Genomic DNA, 15,564 nt, shown 5'->3' with positions numbered 1-15,564 from the left:
GATACATTTTTGCACTCTCATCTAGATTTTTTTCCACTGAACTGCGGAGCAGTGAGCGATGAGCACGGCGAGCGATTTCACCAGGACATTGCAACAATGGAGAAACGCTATCAGGGCAAATGGAGCCCATCAATTCTTGCAGACTATTGCTGGACAGTGACAAGAAATGCTCCATTTAATGAATACCAGAGACAAGCCAAGAAGCGCCGAGTAGACACTGAATAGGACTAAACTATGTACAGAATAGTTTTTTTGCCTTTTGTTTCATAATAAATTTTATTTATATAACCCTTTTGCTGATTTTTAAAGTGTTACATAAACAGGACAGGTGAACTATTATCATGTAAAGCAACCATAAACACATGAAAAGACCTAGGTATACAATTTATGATTAAAACTCTACTATCTACACAATATACAGAGACATAAAATGTAAAAACTTAAATATCTTAGAAACAGTAGCCAATCAGTTGTTTTAATTGTCATATTTGAATTCAGCACATCAAAATACATAATAAATAGCACATTTTATCTCTGAAGCAGACGACTTCTCAAAAATTGTAGACCAGTGTTATTATTTATTATTATTGTCATTTACCATTTTTTGTGGGGCGCCTAAGAGCCAGGGTGAACCCCACTGTGCGGGACACTGTACAAACATACTATAAACAGTGACTGTCCCAGCCCCAGTGTCCAAAGGACCAAGACCCTTAATCCAAGTTGTGGGTATGTTTAAGGTTGGAACCTGGCCCAGATCTGATTTTTGCCTAGGACTGCGTCTTTGTCAAAGCACATCCCTGGGGTTTGTGCAATATACATCTACTGTAACTACCTCGCGAGCCTTGCAGAGCCTGAGCATGACCGGGCCTGGCTTGGGAAGGCCCCGTCTCCTGAGGGCAGGTGTACTGTTCCTGAGGACACTGGGACCCCTCTGCAGCACAAGTTACTGGCTGCACTTCTCTGCATGGGCCATGCAGGAGGAGACTAGATGGGCCTATGAGGAAGCACAGGGAACATGGCATACCTTGTGCCAGCATAGACCTGGTGGGCACATGCAGCCTCTGCCATGCTAACCTATGACCTGCAGCCTCCTGGAGGAAAGGGGCTCTTTGATAATGGGTGTGTGTAATTACACTCATTACACTGCAAGGCCAAATGGAGAAAGGGATTTTGAGGTTACCAAGTGGCTAACGAAGGAAGAAGATGATCCTGTGGAGTGGGCGAACTCTGTGGTGTTAGAGAAGAGGCCATGCACAGGAGAGCTGCAGCTGCATCTCGGTCTGTGAGACATGAACAAGGCAGTCACATGAAAGCATCATCAGATGCCTACATCTGGGCTATAACAATTGGCTAGAGTCTAGTGTCAGTGTCCTGAATGCCAGACCTGGATACCGGACATGGAAGGACAATGGTGGCCACATTTAGTACCTCCGCTGGTTACTCCTTGGTATTCATTCTGCCCAAAGAGTCTTTCAAAAGGAAATGTACTAAGCCTATGCCGGGAGCCATAGCGATGATAGAGTGGGGTTTGCAGCTGCTGATGAAGAACATGATACCAAGTTGTGTACCATGCTCCAGAGATATAGGGAAGAAGGGTCAACCTAAATCCAGGCTAAAGCATCATAAGAACAACTGGCATGAAGTATCTGAATCACATCCTCTTAGCTGGGAGTTTCCAGACCAACCCTGCAAAAGCAGCAGCAGGAGCTGAGGTGAAGCCAACGGCCAGTGTTCTGAGGTAGCAAAGCTGCTAGGGAAGGCAACTTATTGGTGAGTTTGTGCCATACCATGCAGCAGTTTGGGCTCCTCTTCGAGATCTTATAAGGAAAAATTCAGAGGGTCACCGGGCTGCCCAGCAAAGCTCTCACTGCTCCTGGATGAAGCTCTTCATTGCCAGTGCTGGCACATTTGTATCCTGTGGTATAAAAACAGGAGGAGCAGTTCAGATGGATGTATCCAAGCAAGGACTTGGGGCAGGTTCACCGCAGCAAGGGAAGCCAGTGGTTCATGCATCCAAGTCTATCACATATACAGAAATAAACTAGGCACCGATCCAAAAAGCAACTGGTTGGGTCATGAATGCTTCCACTGGTGTGTATCTGGTGGGCAGGGACAGTCATCAGCCTCTGGAGAGGGTCACAAAACTCCCATGGCATCATCAACTCCCAGGGCTCCTAAGAATGCTGTAAAGCCTACAGAAATACGGTGCAGTGCTCAGACACACACCAGGAATGGACGTGTTAGTTGCTGATACCTCAAGCAGATTGTCTGTGGCAAGGCAGGATGGCATGAGGGAGTCGCAAGATACACTTTCATTGAGTCATGTGCTGCCACCTGTCAGACAAGAAGCAGACAGAACTCGGTGTTGTAGGCAAGCCTGCTGTCTGCACGGCTGAGACAATCATGCTGGCTGCCGTGAGTGCTTCGGCCACCACAAGGACAGCGGTCTGGTCAGGTGCACACAGCTGTGGATGATCTGATCTGTAAAGGTGAAAGATGTGTCCTTCCATGCTCACCAGACCAGCAAGGACAAACCCCCTTCGCTTGCAACCCATTGGCCCTAGGGAATGTCAGGTACAGGGCCAGAGCTGCTGGAGGAACGCACAAATCAGGGGTACCAAATATTCAAAGTGCTTCGAATTCCATGGAGCCCAGATCCCTCATGACATGAACAAGCCCCAAAGAGCTGGGATCTGACACGGATCCTATTCAATCCAGGCCAACAGTTTGACCTGGGACTTTGCTAAAATTAAGCAGGTAAAAGGTGGCAAAAAGTCACTGTCACCCAAAGTCACAGTCAAGGAAGAATGTTTGTAAAAATAAGCCCAAATTTATCTGAGCCAAGAGAACTGGTGAGGTGACACCCAATGGCTTTTAGCAACTGACAAACTCTTGGAAACATGAAAATAAAAGTCTGTGTTTGGGATATGGGACTCATACTTGATTGGCCAAGTGTGGGGACAGGGATGGCTGGCTACACCCCTCTAGGATGTATTTAGAGGTGCTGTTTTCCAGGTGGGGGTATCTTTGGGACATTGGGCATAAGCAGAGCAAGCAGCCCTGCCTAAGCGGGGAGAAGGACTGGTAACAGGAACCAGAAATGTTGTCCAGGTGCTAACCCACGGCAGGGGAAGTAAGATGGAGACCAGAAATCAAAGTGCATCTTCCCATCACAGAGCTACCTGTACCATCTGTGCAGCAGCTGGGAGGCAGTCACCAGTGCACAGGGACAGAGCTGCCTGTCCTCCTCGCTCTCCCATCCTCCTTTGTGTCCACGACATCACTGCAGAAGCAAGAATGTGAGACATCTGAGCCATTAGCGATTATCTTTGAAAAAGTCATGGATGATAGGAGAGATTCTAGAGGACTGGAAAAGGCAAATACAGAACCAACCCATTAAAAGGGGAATAAGGACAACCCAGAGAATTACAGACTAGTCAACTTAACTTCAGTACTTGGAAAGATAACGGAGCAAATAATTAAGCAATCAGTTTGCAGACACCTAGAAGATAATAAGGTGATAAGTAACAGTCAGCATGGATTTGTCAAGAACAAATTGTGTCATAAGTAATAAGCTTTCTTTAACAGAGTAACAAGCCTTGTGGATGGGTGAAGTGGTAGATGTGGTATATCTTGACTTCAGTAAGGCTTCTGATACTGTCCCGCATGATCTTCTTGTAAACAAACTAGGGAAATACAACCTAAATGGAGCCATGATAAAGTGGATGCATAACTGGTTGGAAAACCATTACCAGAGAGTAGTTATCAGTGGTTCACAGTCAAGCTGGAAGGGCATATCAAGTGGGGTCCCACAGATATTAGTTCTGGTTCTGTTCAGTATCTTCATCAATAGATAATGGCACAGAGAGTACACTTTTAAAGTTTGTGAATGATATCAAGCTGGGAGGGGTTGCAAGTGCTTTGGAGGATAGGATTAAAATTCAAAATGATCTGGACAAACTGGAGAAATGGTGTGAAATAAATAGGATGAAATTCAATAAGGACAAATGCAAAGTACTCCACTTAGGAAGGAACAATCAGTTGCACACATACAAAATGGGAAATGACTGCCTAAAAAGGAGTACTGCGGAAGGGGATCTGGGGGTCAGAGTGGATCACAAGCTAAATATGAGTCGCGTGTAACGCTGTTGCAAAAAAAGTGAACATCATTCTGGGATGTATTAGCCGGAGTGTTGTAATCAAGAGACAAGAAGTAATTCTTCTGCACTGATACGGCCTCAACTGGAGTATTGTGTACAGTTCTGGGTGCCACATTTCAGGAAAGATGTGGACAAATTGGAGAAAGTCCAGAGGAGAGCAACAAAACTGATTAAAGGTCTACAAAACTCTGAGGATAGGACAAGAAGCAATGGGCTTAAATTGCAGCAAGGGAGGTTTAGGTTGGACATTAGGAAAAACTTTGTAACTGTCAGGGTGGTTAAGCATTGGAATAAATTGCCTAGGGAGGTTATGTAACCTCCATCACTGGAGGTTTTTAAGAGCAGGTTAGACAAATACCTGTCAGGGATGGTCATGGTCTAGATAATCTGGACTAGAAGACTTCTTGAGGCCCCCTTCCAGTCCTATGATTCTATCTCAGTGCTGTGATGTTATATACGAGCTGATCCTCAGTTGAATCAAAGAAGTTGGTGTGTACACTGTCCCCATAGGGACAGCAAACCTGGTGTTTCTGTGAGTAGCCAGAGATGGGCCAGATATCACAGGGAAAGGATTCAAGGGGGCTTGGGGATTGAGGTGCACCTATTGTTAACCTGTGAAGCGTTAACCTGCGGGCTGGCACAACACAGAGGAAATTGTTTGGGTGGGCACCAGGCTGGTGATGTCAGGGAGCTGACACCCAGTTAAGCACAATTCATTCTTCCTCTTGCTGGAGGCAGCGGGGTGACAACCTGACTCCCAGTCCTGGGCATCCTGAGAGCCACGTTTATTTTCAGTTTCCGGTGTCCACGTGGCTTTGCTTTGGGTTCCTGCTTTTCTGTTTGAATGGATCTTTGTGCTGTGATTTCTAGAGCAAAGCAGGCCAAAGTCAGTGGGCATATAATCCTGACTCACAATGGACTATTTAGTGATGTAAGGATGCTAGTAAAATCTTAGCATATCTCATCCCAACACACATCTTCAACACGACAAGCACAATCCACAATAAATCTGACAATTTGCAAAGAGCTACAATCTTCATCCCCCAGGGCAATGGGCAGTATTGGCAATGACATGGTGAATGCCAACAGAATGAAGGTGAATCACACTTTATTGTGAGCGAGTACAAGACAGAATGGGAGCAGCTGCTCAGCTACTAATGAGCCATCGATTTACATTTGCTTTTTTCTTTCCACAAACCGTCAGTTAAAGCCAAAAGTCATCTGTCCAGCTGAAGCTCAGGAAATGCAGGAGACTGAAAAAGTTCACCAGGCCACATACCTCAGAAGGACCCTGAAGTGTGACCTCTTCTGAAGCAAGGAGAGAGTGCATGCAGATTCCTGAGGGTCAGGGCATCGTGGCATTCCCAGAGCTCTGCCACACCCATTGCAAGCCCAGCTGGTACACACCGACCATGGGGAATGTTTCACTAAATCCCAATTGCTCCAGTCACAGGAGCTAATTGTAATCGAGGCACTGCCAGATCTCATCAGCCCAGGGTCCATCCAGTTTAGGCTCTGATGCTGAGCAGTGCTGGCTGCTTCATGGAAAGGTGCAAAAATCCACAGAAATGTCATACTGTGGTAGCTTTGGGCTTTAATGGTATCTTGTGGCAGAGAGTCCCACATGTCTCTTGTGCATTATGTGAAAAAATATTTCCTGTACTTGGTTTTGAATTTTCCATCTTTTAATGTCGTTGATTGCCCCCTTGTCCTTGTGTTATGAGACAGGAACAGAAACTCCCGATCTCCCTTCTCTAGACTAATTGTTATCTTGTAGCCTTTAATTGCATCCCCTCTTATTTGCTCCTTTGCCAAGGTAAATTGTCTCAATCTCGTCAATGCCTCTCGGTCATAGTCTTCCCCAGCCTCTAATTATGTACCTCCCTGCCAATGAACCCCACGCTGCTATCTGCTTTATCAGTCACTGTGCCCAGAATTATGCCACCACGGCTCCATGCCTTGTGGGTCCAGATGAGCCAAAAATCAGCCCCTTTTAACGCACCGAAATCTGAGAGTTCTCAGAAACTTGTGCAGAGAAACAATGGGTGGATTCATAAAGATACTTGGGTGCCTAAACCCCAAACTCAGTTGCCTAAGTCTGGGGTTTAGGCACCTAAGTCCCAGTTTTAGGCTCCGCTGCACCCACAAAACTCTTCCTGAACTCTGTAGGTGCCTAAATTTGCTCGGCACCTACATTTTCAGGGTAGAAGTTCCCTTGGTGCCTATGTTTCTGTCCCTGGGCATGCACCCTGCTGCCTCCCTCTAGGTGTCCAGAGAGACTAGGTGGGTAGGGTAATATCTTTTATTGGATCAACTGCTGTTGGTGAGAGGGACAAGCTTTCAAGCTTACGCAGTGTCCAGACATCAAATCTCCCACCTAAGCCCCTGAGCAATCCAGGAATCATGCTCAGAAGCTGCCTACTAGAGAGCAGGCACTCTTCTCATCGGCATCTCTCATTGGCTAGCCTAGGTGGCGCCCTGCCTAGCCTGCTGGCTATTATGGATCCCATTCTAAGGCACTGATCTCTCCCCATAAAACTCAGGCTGTGTGGATCACATTGTTGTTCCTGTGATTTTTCTAGGAACCTAAAAGTTAAGCAGTGTGACACTCGGCATCACAACAAACTAAATTCCTTTGAAGTCCAGGCCTCGAGCCTGACCTAGCTGCACACACATGCTCAGTGCATCCGCCTGGGCATGTGTAGCCCACTGGACAGTGTGTGTTGTGTGGCTACTTCTGTGCCTGACCCACAGAGGATGAGAGTCTGTTACAGAACCTGGATCTTCAGCTCAAGCAGTGATGTATGCTGTCAGTGGGGGAGCTGCCCGAGTCAGTCCTCAAGACAGCAATCTGCACTACTAGATCTATGGAAACCTCTTACTGGACACACTTGCGGGGCAGGTTTAAAGCTCCTGTTACTTTGGGAATTCTGCAGGATGTTTGTACAAAACGATCTTCCTTTTTTAACACAAATCTGAGGGACAAGTTGCACAGTGGGGAAAACAGCCCATCTGGAGGGCTTTCACCCAGCTTTCACAGAGAAATTCCTGGTGAGCAAGGACTGCAGGCAGTTTGGTAGAATTCAGCACTACCACAACCTTGATCAGAGCCATGGGCACTGACTAGCATCACTAAAGATGTCAGAACCTGATTTCCATCATGCTAACTGGGATAGCATGCTGTCCAAACAAGGGCTGCTTGAGGTTTGCATGCAGCTCTCCCTTGGAAAATGTGGCTGGAAAAGGGCTGTTGTTAATCATGTGGGCCGACAGAGGTTTGCCACAGATAAAATATTCCCAACAATTACACAGACACTCCAATGTACCACAGAATTACTGCCCAGCTTGAAGAAATGATTTATGCTTTGCACAAGGCCGAATGCCCTTTCCTGGTCTGTTTGGACTGGGAACCTCATATTTCACACCATGAACACAGAAAGGTTTCGGGGCTGTTGAGGGACAGAATGTAGGCTCTCTTTCTTGCAAGAAACGACACATATATAACAAAAAAACCTGAAAGTGGAACCAACTCCAACAACTCCAAACTCACAGAACATCACCTCCGAGAGAAACTATGGCACCAAGACCCATCACATGGACGCTACAGAATCATCAATTTATCAAGACTACCCCTAACGAGAGCTGAATTATCTGTACTCGCCAAGGGACTGAACTTCTGCCTCACCACAGAAACTAATACCATACTAACATGTGGCGAGCTAGAAGAATTCTTTCGCTGACTCTGCCTCAAAGAATTCTTTCAGAACAATGATGACACCCCCTATAACTACCACACTCTCCCCCCGCCCCCCTTGACAGTCATCAGAGAAAAGAATCATCTCACTAGACACTTCACAGTGGACGAAACCACACACTTGATTGTTACATTGATTGCTTCAGGGGAAAAAACGGACTGTGAAATCCTTAACAAACATCACATCCACCTCAACGTCTCCACTGCTGAGAGTACAGCTATATACTCCCTGAAATCCAACCACCAGACAATGACCACACCAGCAGACAAAGAAGGTGTCATCGTAGTTCTCAACCACGAGGACTACATTAACGAGGTCAGCCAATTCTCTGACCCCACCTCAAAAAACTCAAAGACGATCCCACACCACAATTCACCCAGGAATTTAAGGATATCATCAAGTCCCTCCCCAAACAACTCCAACAGAACCTGTACAACCTCACCCCCCCCCAACCTGTACAACCTCATCTGCCCCCCCTCAAACCCACCCCAGGGACCTTCCCAGGACTCCTGCTACTGCCAGAGGGGCTGCCCCCCATGACCTTCCCCCAGCAGAGAGAGTCAGAATGGGGAGATTCTCTGGAGCACGGAACTAGCAGTCACTTCTTTAGGAGCCTGCTCCAACGGTCACCAAAACCAACGGCCGTCTTCAAGCAGTTTTGGATCCATGCCCAGATGATGCTGGAACCCAGCTCTCCTGAAGGGAGGGATGGATCACTCCCAGAAGTAGTGGAAGCCACAGCATGACACTGGACTCTACTGGGCAAGATGGACATGGGTCCAACTCACAGGTCACGCCCCAAAATTCCTCAAGCACATCCAGAACCTCCCCAACAGACCTGTCTGAAAGTCAAGTGGAGATGCCTGCATGTTTATTCCTATGGGTTCTGCCGAAGAGGCGGACAACCCTTGGCCTTAGGCTACTGCTAAATAGTGGCTAAGCAGATAATGGCCATTCCCTGTGTAGCCATACACGCAAATGGAAGAGGAGTTCAGGTGCTAGCCCTGGTTCGCAGTGTCTGTAGAGTGCAGTAAGAGGCTTCTGACAAATGCAATAGACAGGCAGCGGATTCTTCCATCAGAAACATTCTTGGCAATGGAGCTTCTCCAAGAGCAGTGATCCATTCAAGCAACACCCCTTTTCATGCTACTGTTCTGTGTGTTCCTAAATAACTACATTACCAACTACAGTAATTTATTCCTTGTCTTCTGGGCGATGTTATGGAAATACCAGCTTCAGAATTATTAATGCATATTCATCTTAGTCCCTGCTTTAGATTTGAAGTCACTATTCTGGCACTTCTGCATAGTTGGCAGAAGGTTTGAGTCATATTTAATCCACACATTATTGTGAAGAAGACAAGAATAATAAAACAGGTCATTCTGACATGATCCTAGAATCCTTTCCGGGAAATACTTACCCTTCTAGATCCTAGGGAATGTCAATTATCTGAAGATGAATTTAAAATATTTTCCTCAAGAACAGCTGAATAAAGATTTTCCTATGAAGGGGAGACAGATTCATAAAGGAGCTCACTGATTCCTTATCAGCTATGGTGGTGAAACGCCCCGGACCTGTCATCCTCTCATTAGCATTCATGTTGACAAACAAGAGCCTTAGATGCATCTCCTTGCTTACCTCCCTGGGACTCTCCCATGTCATCTCTTGCCCAACCCACACAGCCAGTCACAGAAACTTCACAGCTAATTAAACTGTTTTGTATGACAGCCATCCATCTAGTTTTGGTCTTGCAACCCTTCTCTTACCCTCCATTTCTAAGTTTAACATCCTGTTTCCTGTATATTCTTCTGATCTTCTTTTTACGTGCCCAAACCATCTAATCTTGGATTCCCTCCGCTTTTTTATAATTGGTGCCATCTTCACAATTCCCTTATTTCATTCATTCCAAACATGGGCTCTCCCAGTAACTCCAAGAACCTATCTTGACATTTTCTTTTCCACTGTATTCAAGTTCTGCTCCTGTCTCTTCCTCAGTGTCCGGCATTTGGAGCTATGCAAAAGGGCTGGCCTAATTACTGTCTTCTGGAGCTTACTTTTCAGTTTGATGGGCAGATCTCCTATTGCAGATCACTCTGCTCATTAAATGGCTATCACCTGTGAATGAGCAAAGAGAAGGGTCTAACTCAGGTTGAGAGGAAATGAATCCGACAGGACACACTAAAGGGGCCCTCGGGACTTGCAGCAGTTCAATCCACAAGCCATTCTGCTCTGAATAGGGACTGTGGAAATGGTCCAGTGAGGTCTGTTGTTAGTATGTCTCTGAGACCAGAGCAAAGGTGGTCATGTTACAAGACAAGATGTTTGTTCTACCTCCCATCCCGCAAACTGCCCCGGGTCTGAAAATCATGCTGGGCCCTTTCTGGCTTAGGTATTTTCACCTATCATAAAAGGTTTTGCAACTGGCCCTTAGGTTACTGTGGCATCCACCACAGTAGAACTCCTCTCCCTCTCTGACAGCTGTGTTGCCTTGGCAGTCTGCAGACAGATTTTTCTCAGGTCTGGTCTACACTAGAAATTTAGATCAGTTTAACTACATGTGTCAGAGGTGTGAAAAAGCCACACCTCTGAGCGGTGTAGTTAAGCCGATCTAAGTCCCCTTGTAGGCAGTGCTAGGTTGATGGAAGAATTCTTCTGGCAGCCTAGCCACTGCCTCATGGGGAGGTGGGTTACCTAAGCTGACAGAAGAACCCCTCCCATTGGCATAGGTAGTGTCTACACTGAAGTGCTACAGCTATGCCATTGTACCTTTTTAAGTGTAGACCAGCCCTCAGATAAGAAAGCAGATGCCTCAGAGAAGAAACCTGTTCAGTAGGAAGATGTCATGTTTACAGCATCACTCTAAGAGTCTAGAAGTGAGTCATACAAATAACTACTGACTTTAAACAAAGATGAATGGCCCATTAGGAAAAATATTCTCAGAGATCGCATACCCTGGCCAGTTGGAGATGACACTCAAGCTGGGGCCCGTTACAATCTCAGGACACACTCCTGTTGGTGGATTGTACTGCCAGAGGATGCTTTTTGGCAGCCCCTACAAGCTCCAAATTAACCTGTTCTAGGGTATCACGTCCATTGTGGTTCTGATTCCTCTAGTGCGATTCGTAAATGAGTCAGTATCAGAGACTGGTGAAGAAATGCAGCTTCCCCAGCCCAGGCTGAGATGAGTCCAGGTACTTCCAATTATTAATCTGAAAAAAAAGCAGAGAAAAAGAGTAAATGATGACGGGTCCTTTAAAAAGGAGATGGATGGGTTGCGACTATCCCACAGTATAAACTCTTTGCTAACCACAAGTGGTGGTATGTTGCTGTGAGTTATAAAAGCCATATGTGGGCATGAGAATAAAACGTTTATGTGCTTAAAACAGCTAGAGCACTTACAGCCATTGTTTAAGGGAGATAAGAGTTTGAGAAAGTATGCCTCATTCTCACTTTATCTCCCATAAATTATCCAGGTGAAGTGAATGAAATTTGATGTTTACCCAGGACAACATTAATTTAGAAAATAAAAACCATGCAATTTGAATCTGATAGCACTGGTATGATGCAGGGAACCTTGATCTTTTCATTGATCTTTGGTGCTCAACAGAGTACACTTCTGCTGTCAGTGGTGGCTCCGGGATGTGCAATGGCTTGAGAATGCAAAAGCAGTTGGAATGTTTTAAATCACAGAGGCTAAGTCTACACTGGGGAGGGAGGGGTTTGATTTAAGATACGCAAATTCAGCTACGCGAAGAGCGTAGCTGAATTCGACGTATCCGAGCTGACTTACCCCGCTGTGAGGATGGTGGCAAATCGACCACCGTGGCTCCCCCGTCGACGGCGCTTACTCCTACCTGGGCTGGTGGAGTATGCGCGTCAATTCAGGGATCGATTTTCGTGTCCCGACGAGACGCGATAATTCGATCCCTGAGAGTTCGATTTCTACCCGCCGATCCAGGCGGGTAGTGAAGACAAGCCCAGAGTCAAATCATCTTTCCTAAGCAGCTTCTAAGAAGCTATTGCTGATCACTGAAGTTCATAATGCAGCACTGGTCCCTGGAATTTCTGGGCCCTTGCAAATATTCTGGCAGTATCTAGCACTTTATTAACTAGAATAACACTTAGGCAAGTTTACAAATTGATATAAACCATCCTTTATGTCTGCTTCCTTTTACGAGCTAACCTTTTAAGTCCTGTTTTGGGCTGACTATAAAAAGCCAGACTGTGCTACCGGGAATTCATGGGGGGATTATATGAACAAAGCTGTCATTAAAGCACCAAAGCTTCATCAATGGCTCATTTTTATGGCAGTCGAGGTTTTCTATTTGAATCAGTGAGGCTGGTCTACACTGGGAACTTACATCTGCATAGCTCCATCTCTCACAGGGGTGAAAAATCCATACCACAGAGAGATGGAGCTATGCCAACCTCACCCCTGGCAGGGACAATGCCAGGTTGATGGAAAGGCACTTGCTTGGGTCACGGTGCATAAACACTGCAGGGGGGTAGCCTGTGCCAGGCAGATACAAACACAATGCCTGGCACCCCTCCCTCCTGAGCTGCCATGGCAGGAAGGTTCTGTATTAGCAGGGGCAGCAGAGACCCCCACGGTCGCCGGGGCCAGTTGGTGGTGCACAGCACAGGCTGCTGTCTCTCTGGGTTGGCATGGAGTCCTGCAGGCAGAAATTCTGGATGGACTTGTGTTGCTTGCAGAGTTGCCCTGTGGAGGTGTTCCAGGAATTCCACTGCTTCACCCCTCGCGCTGCATCTGGTGCCAGTGAAATTTCACTGCACCTACCATGCTCCGAGAAGATCAAGTACAGCATGATACCGGCTGAATGGGCCACTGCAAGAACACTTGCCATTTCTCGTCACCTTGGAAGAACCACATGGCAGAGGCAGTGCGAAATGTAGGGGATGTGGCTGGGATGGTGCACAATACAGGGCACATGGCTGGGGCAGTGCACTACATGGGGCTGGCAGAGTGCACAACACAAGGCGTGTGGCTGGGGCAGTGCACACTGTGGGGCATGTGACTGGAGTGGAGCACAACGCAGGGGACATGTCTGGGGTGATCCTTCTTGTCCAGACACAGATTCAGAGCTGTTGGTTGTTTCCTACTGCTACAGTCTCCTCCCTGGCAAACGTCCCCTGCCAGGAACACTCTGCCTGGAGCTGCTGCAGAGAGTGGATTTAGCCCTTTGTCTTTGGACTGGTAGTTTAGTTTGCAAATGGCGATACACTGGAGCTGTCTGTTCCGAGGTAAGAGATTTATTGATCTATAAAAGCACTGGAGAGTTACCCTGAGGTCGTAAGTTTTAATATATTCCGTACAAGCACCTAGAGTCCCTAAGACAGGCACTTTCAGCACCTGATCATAAATAAATGTCAGTTTCAGGCTGTAAAGGATCCACCGCTTAGAAGTTCTTCTCCCCCAAACTGTATTTGGCATTCTTCAGACAGAGCCATTCAGGGCTAACAGCCTTGGGACGCCAACCTGAATGGAGAGCTCTCCTCTCCAGTTTGCACACAAGAGCCCGTTGCTGGTGCGGTGACACACACCGACTACCAGACTCTGGCTCCCAGAGCGGCACCCTGCTGTGCCCAGATGCTGAAGACTGAGCCTTGTCAGCGCCTGGCTCTCCGTGGCTGAGGAGTGGTCTCCGGTATGATTACTATTCTCAGCTAGGTATGTTATGAGTGCTTAGAAACAGCTTCCCACAATGAAAGCACAACGTTATCAGAGATAAATCAGTGCAGAAAACTGCACAAATGGAAACCTGGACAATAGCATCAGTCACATTTAATCAAGTCCATGGAGCAGTTCCAAAGGCAGTCCCTTGCTAAGTGAGCAAACACGGCTGGGGTTACGGCTCTGGAGTCTCCCACCAAAACCTTCAGCAAATGCTTGCATGCTTTGACTCCAGAGCTCGGGTAGGCGCAGCCCAGCCATATGTGTTGGCCAGGCTCATTTGCTCTGGCCACCCAATGGTATTAAAATCAGCAATAAAACCAAGGCTCAACCTCAAAATGTCAGATCAAATTCAACTCATAGGGCTGCAGCTAGTTCACAGCTGGTGGCTGGTTCTGCCAAAGAACAAGGTAGCTTCCCATCAAGGGAAGAAATCCAGCTTCCTAGCCCAGCCCCAGGATGCAAACACAGCACTGGCTGCTCTCTGCTCAGTGTTACCTAATCAAGGGATTTCTTTGGCTGCTCACGGAGAATTCAGGGAGGGCTAAAACAGCATCACTCAAGTCCTTAAAGCAATGGTCGCTGTGTCTCAGGCCACACTGAGTGTCATGTTACCGTTCTGCAGGGTTGTTCTCTCCAAGAGACCCTGGTCCCATAGTGCGGGCCTGGTACATTCAGCCTCTGGCCCCGGACACATCAGCACTTCCCTGAGAGCCCAGTGACAGGCTGGGGCCTGCGTGAGTGATCTCTCTTCTATCAGATCCCATTTCCTCACCCACCAATCCACAGCCCGAATCCAAACCTGGGAGTGTGGAGACTAGCAAGCCGCAGGAAGAGAGGGGTGGGTCCAGGCACAACATCCTCTGGTGAAGGGCCACATTTTCTCAGCTGCGTGGTGGAGCAGCCAGACACGAAGCCACGGCCAGACCTGGCCATCTCAGCCCCATAGCTCAGGCAGAGTTTACATCAACTCACTTCACAGATGCTGAGCTAGCAGCTTAGTCTCCTATTCAAGAGAGCAGAAGCTGTTTGGTGGCTGTTTCATTGGTATGGAAGAGCCTAAAACTCTGATCTGACCACAGCTTCTGTGTCCCCTCCCGCCTGCCTGTGTGTGGGTGAGCCCCTGTGGGAGCTGGAGCTGGCTTGCAGATTTACTGGGCTCCCTGAACACAGCCTCCTTCCAGGAGCAGCCTCGTTCAGTGCCGAGCAACATGAGCACAGCCAATGGGCACGGCCAGTCATGTGCATGGGAATTCCCAAACCTCACGCAGCCCCTGGAGCTCAGATCAGCCATGGACTTTCTGGACAGGGCTGGCTGCATGTGACAGCCACTGGCAGCCTGGAAAGAGGCCAATCACACTGCTCCCCAGAACAGTCCCTCTGGGCAAAGGGGCAGCATGTGGCCAGGCAGCTCTCCACTCCCAGGGGGCAGTGGGAAAGGGAAACCTGCCTATGAAGGTTGGTATGTGATGGAAGTGTGGCCTGGTGGTTGTGAGGGGGGGTCCATTCCATCTTACTGCAGAGGGGGGCTGGAAGGGGAGCTCTTTAACTCCTTCAGTACTAGTGTGGGGTTTATACACCCCCATCACATACCCTCCCCCTCAAGTTCAGTGTCTGGGTATTCTCTGCACAGCTGCTGGCTGGTTCGCTGTATAGGGTGAACCAGTTCTGCACAGCTGTCATCAGAACTTTGCAGGGGGATTTTTTTTTTAACAGCAATACCAGAAATATAACCCAGGCTGCAAAAATGCCCGACAGCTAAGAGTTTGTGTTATCAAAGGGCCATTCCGTGCTAAACCTCTCCAGGAAATGGCAATGTGGATGTGCATCCTGAGAAATACCTTTAATTTTTGGATTAGGAATAGTATTGCAAAGGTTAAATAAGTCAGTGTATGTATAAGCGTGCATGTGTACATTCACATGTGTGTATGTGTGAGTCCATGTATGGGGTGGACAT

This window comes from Trachemys scripta, chromosome 7 (genome assembly GCF_013100865.1).
Source record: "Trachemys scripta elegans isolate TJP31775 chromosome 7, CAS_Tse_1.0, whole genome shotgun sequence".
In the NCBI taxonomy this organism is placed as follows: domain Eukaryota; kingdom Metazoa; phylum Chordata; order Testudines; family Emydidae; genus Trachemys; species Trachemys scripta.
This window is presented reverse-complemented; position numbering follows the sequence as displayed.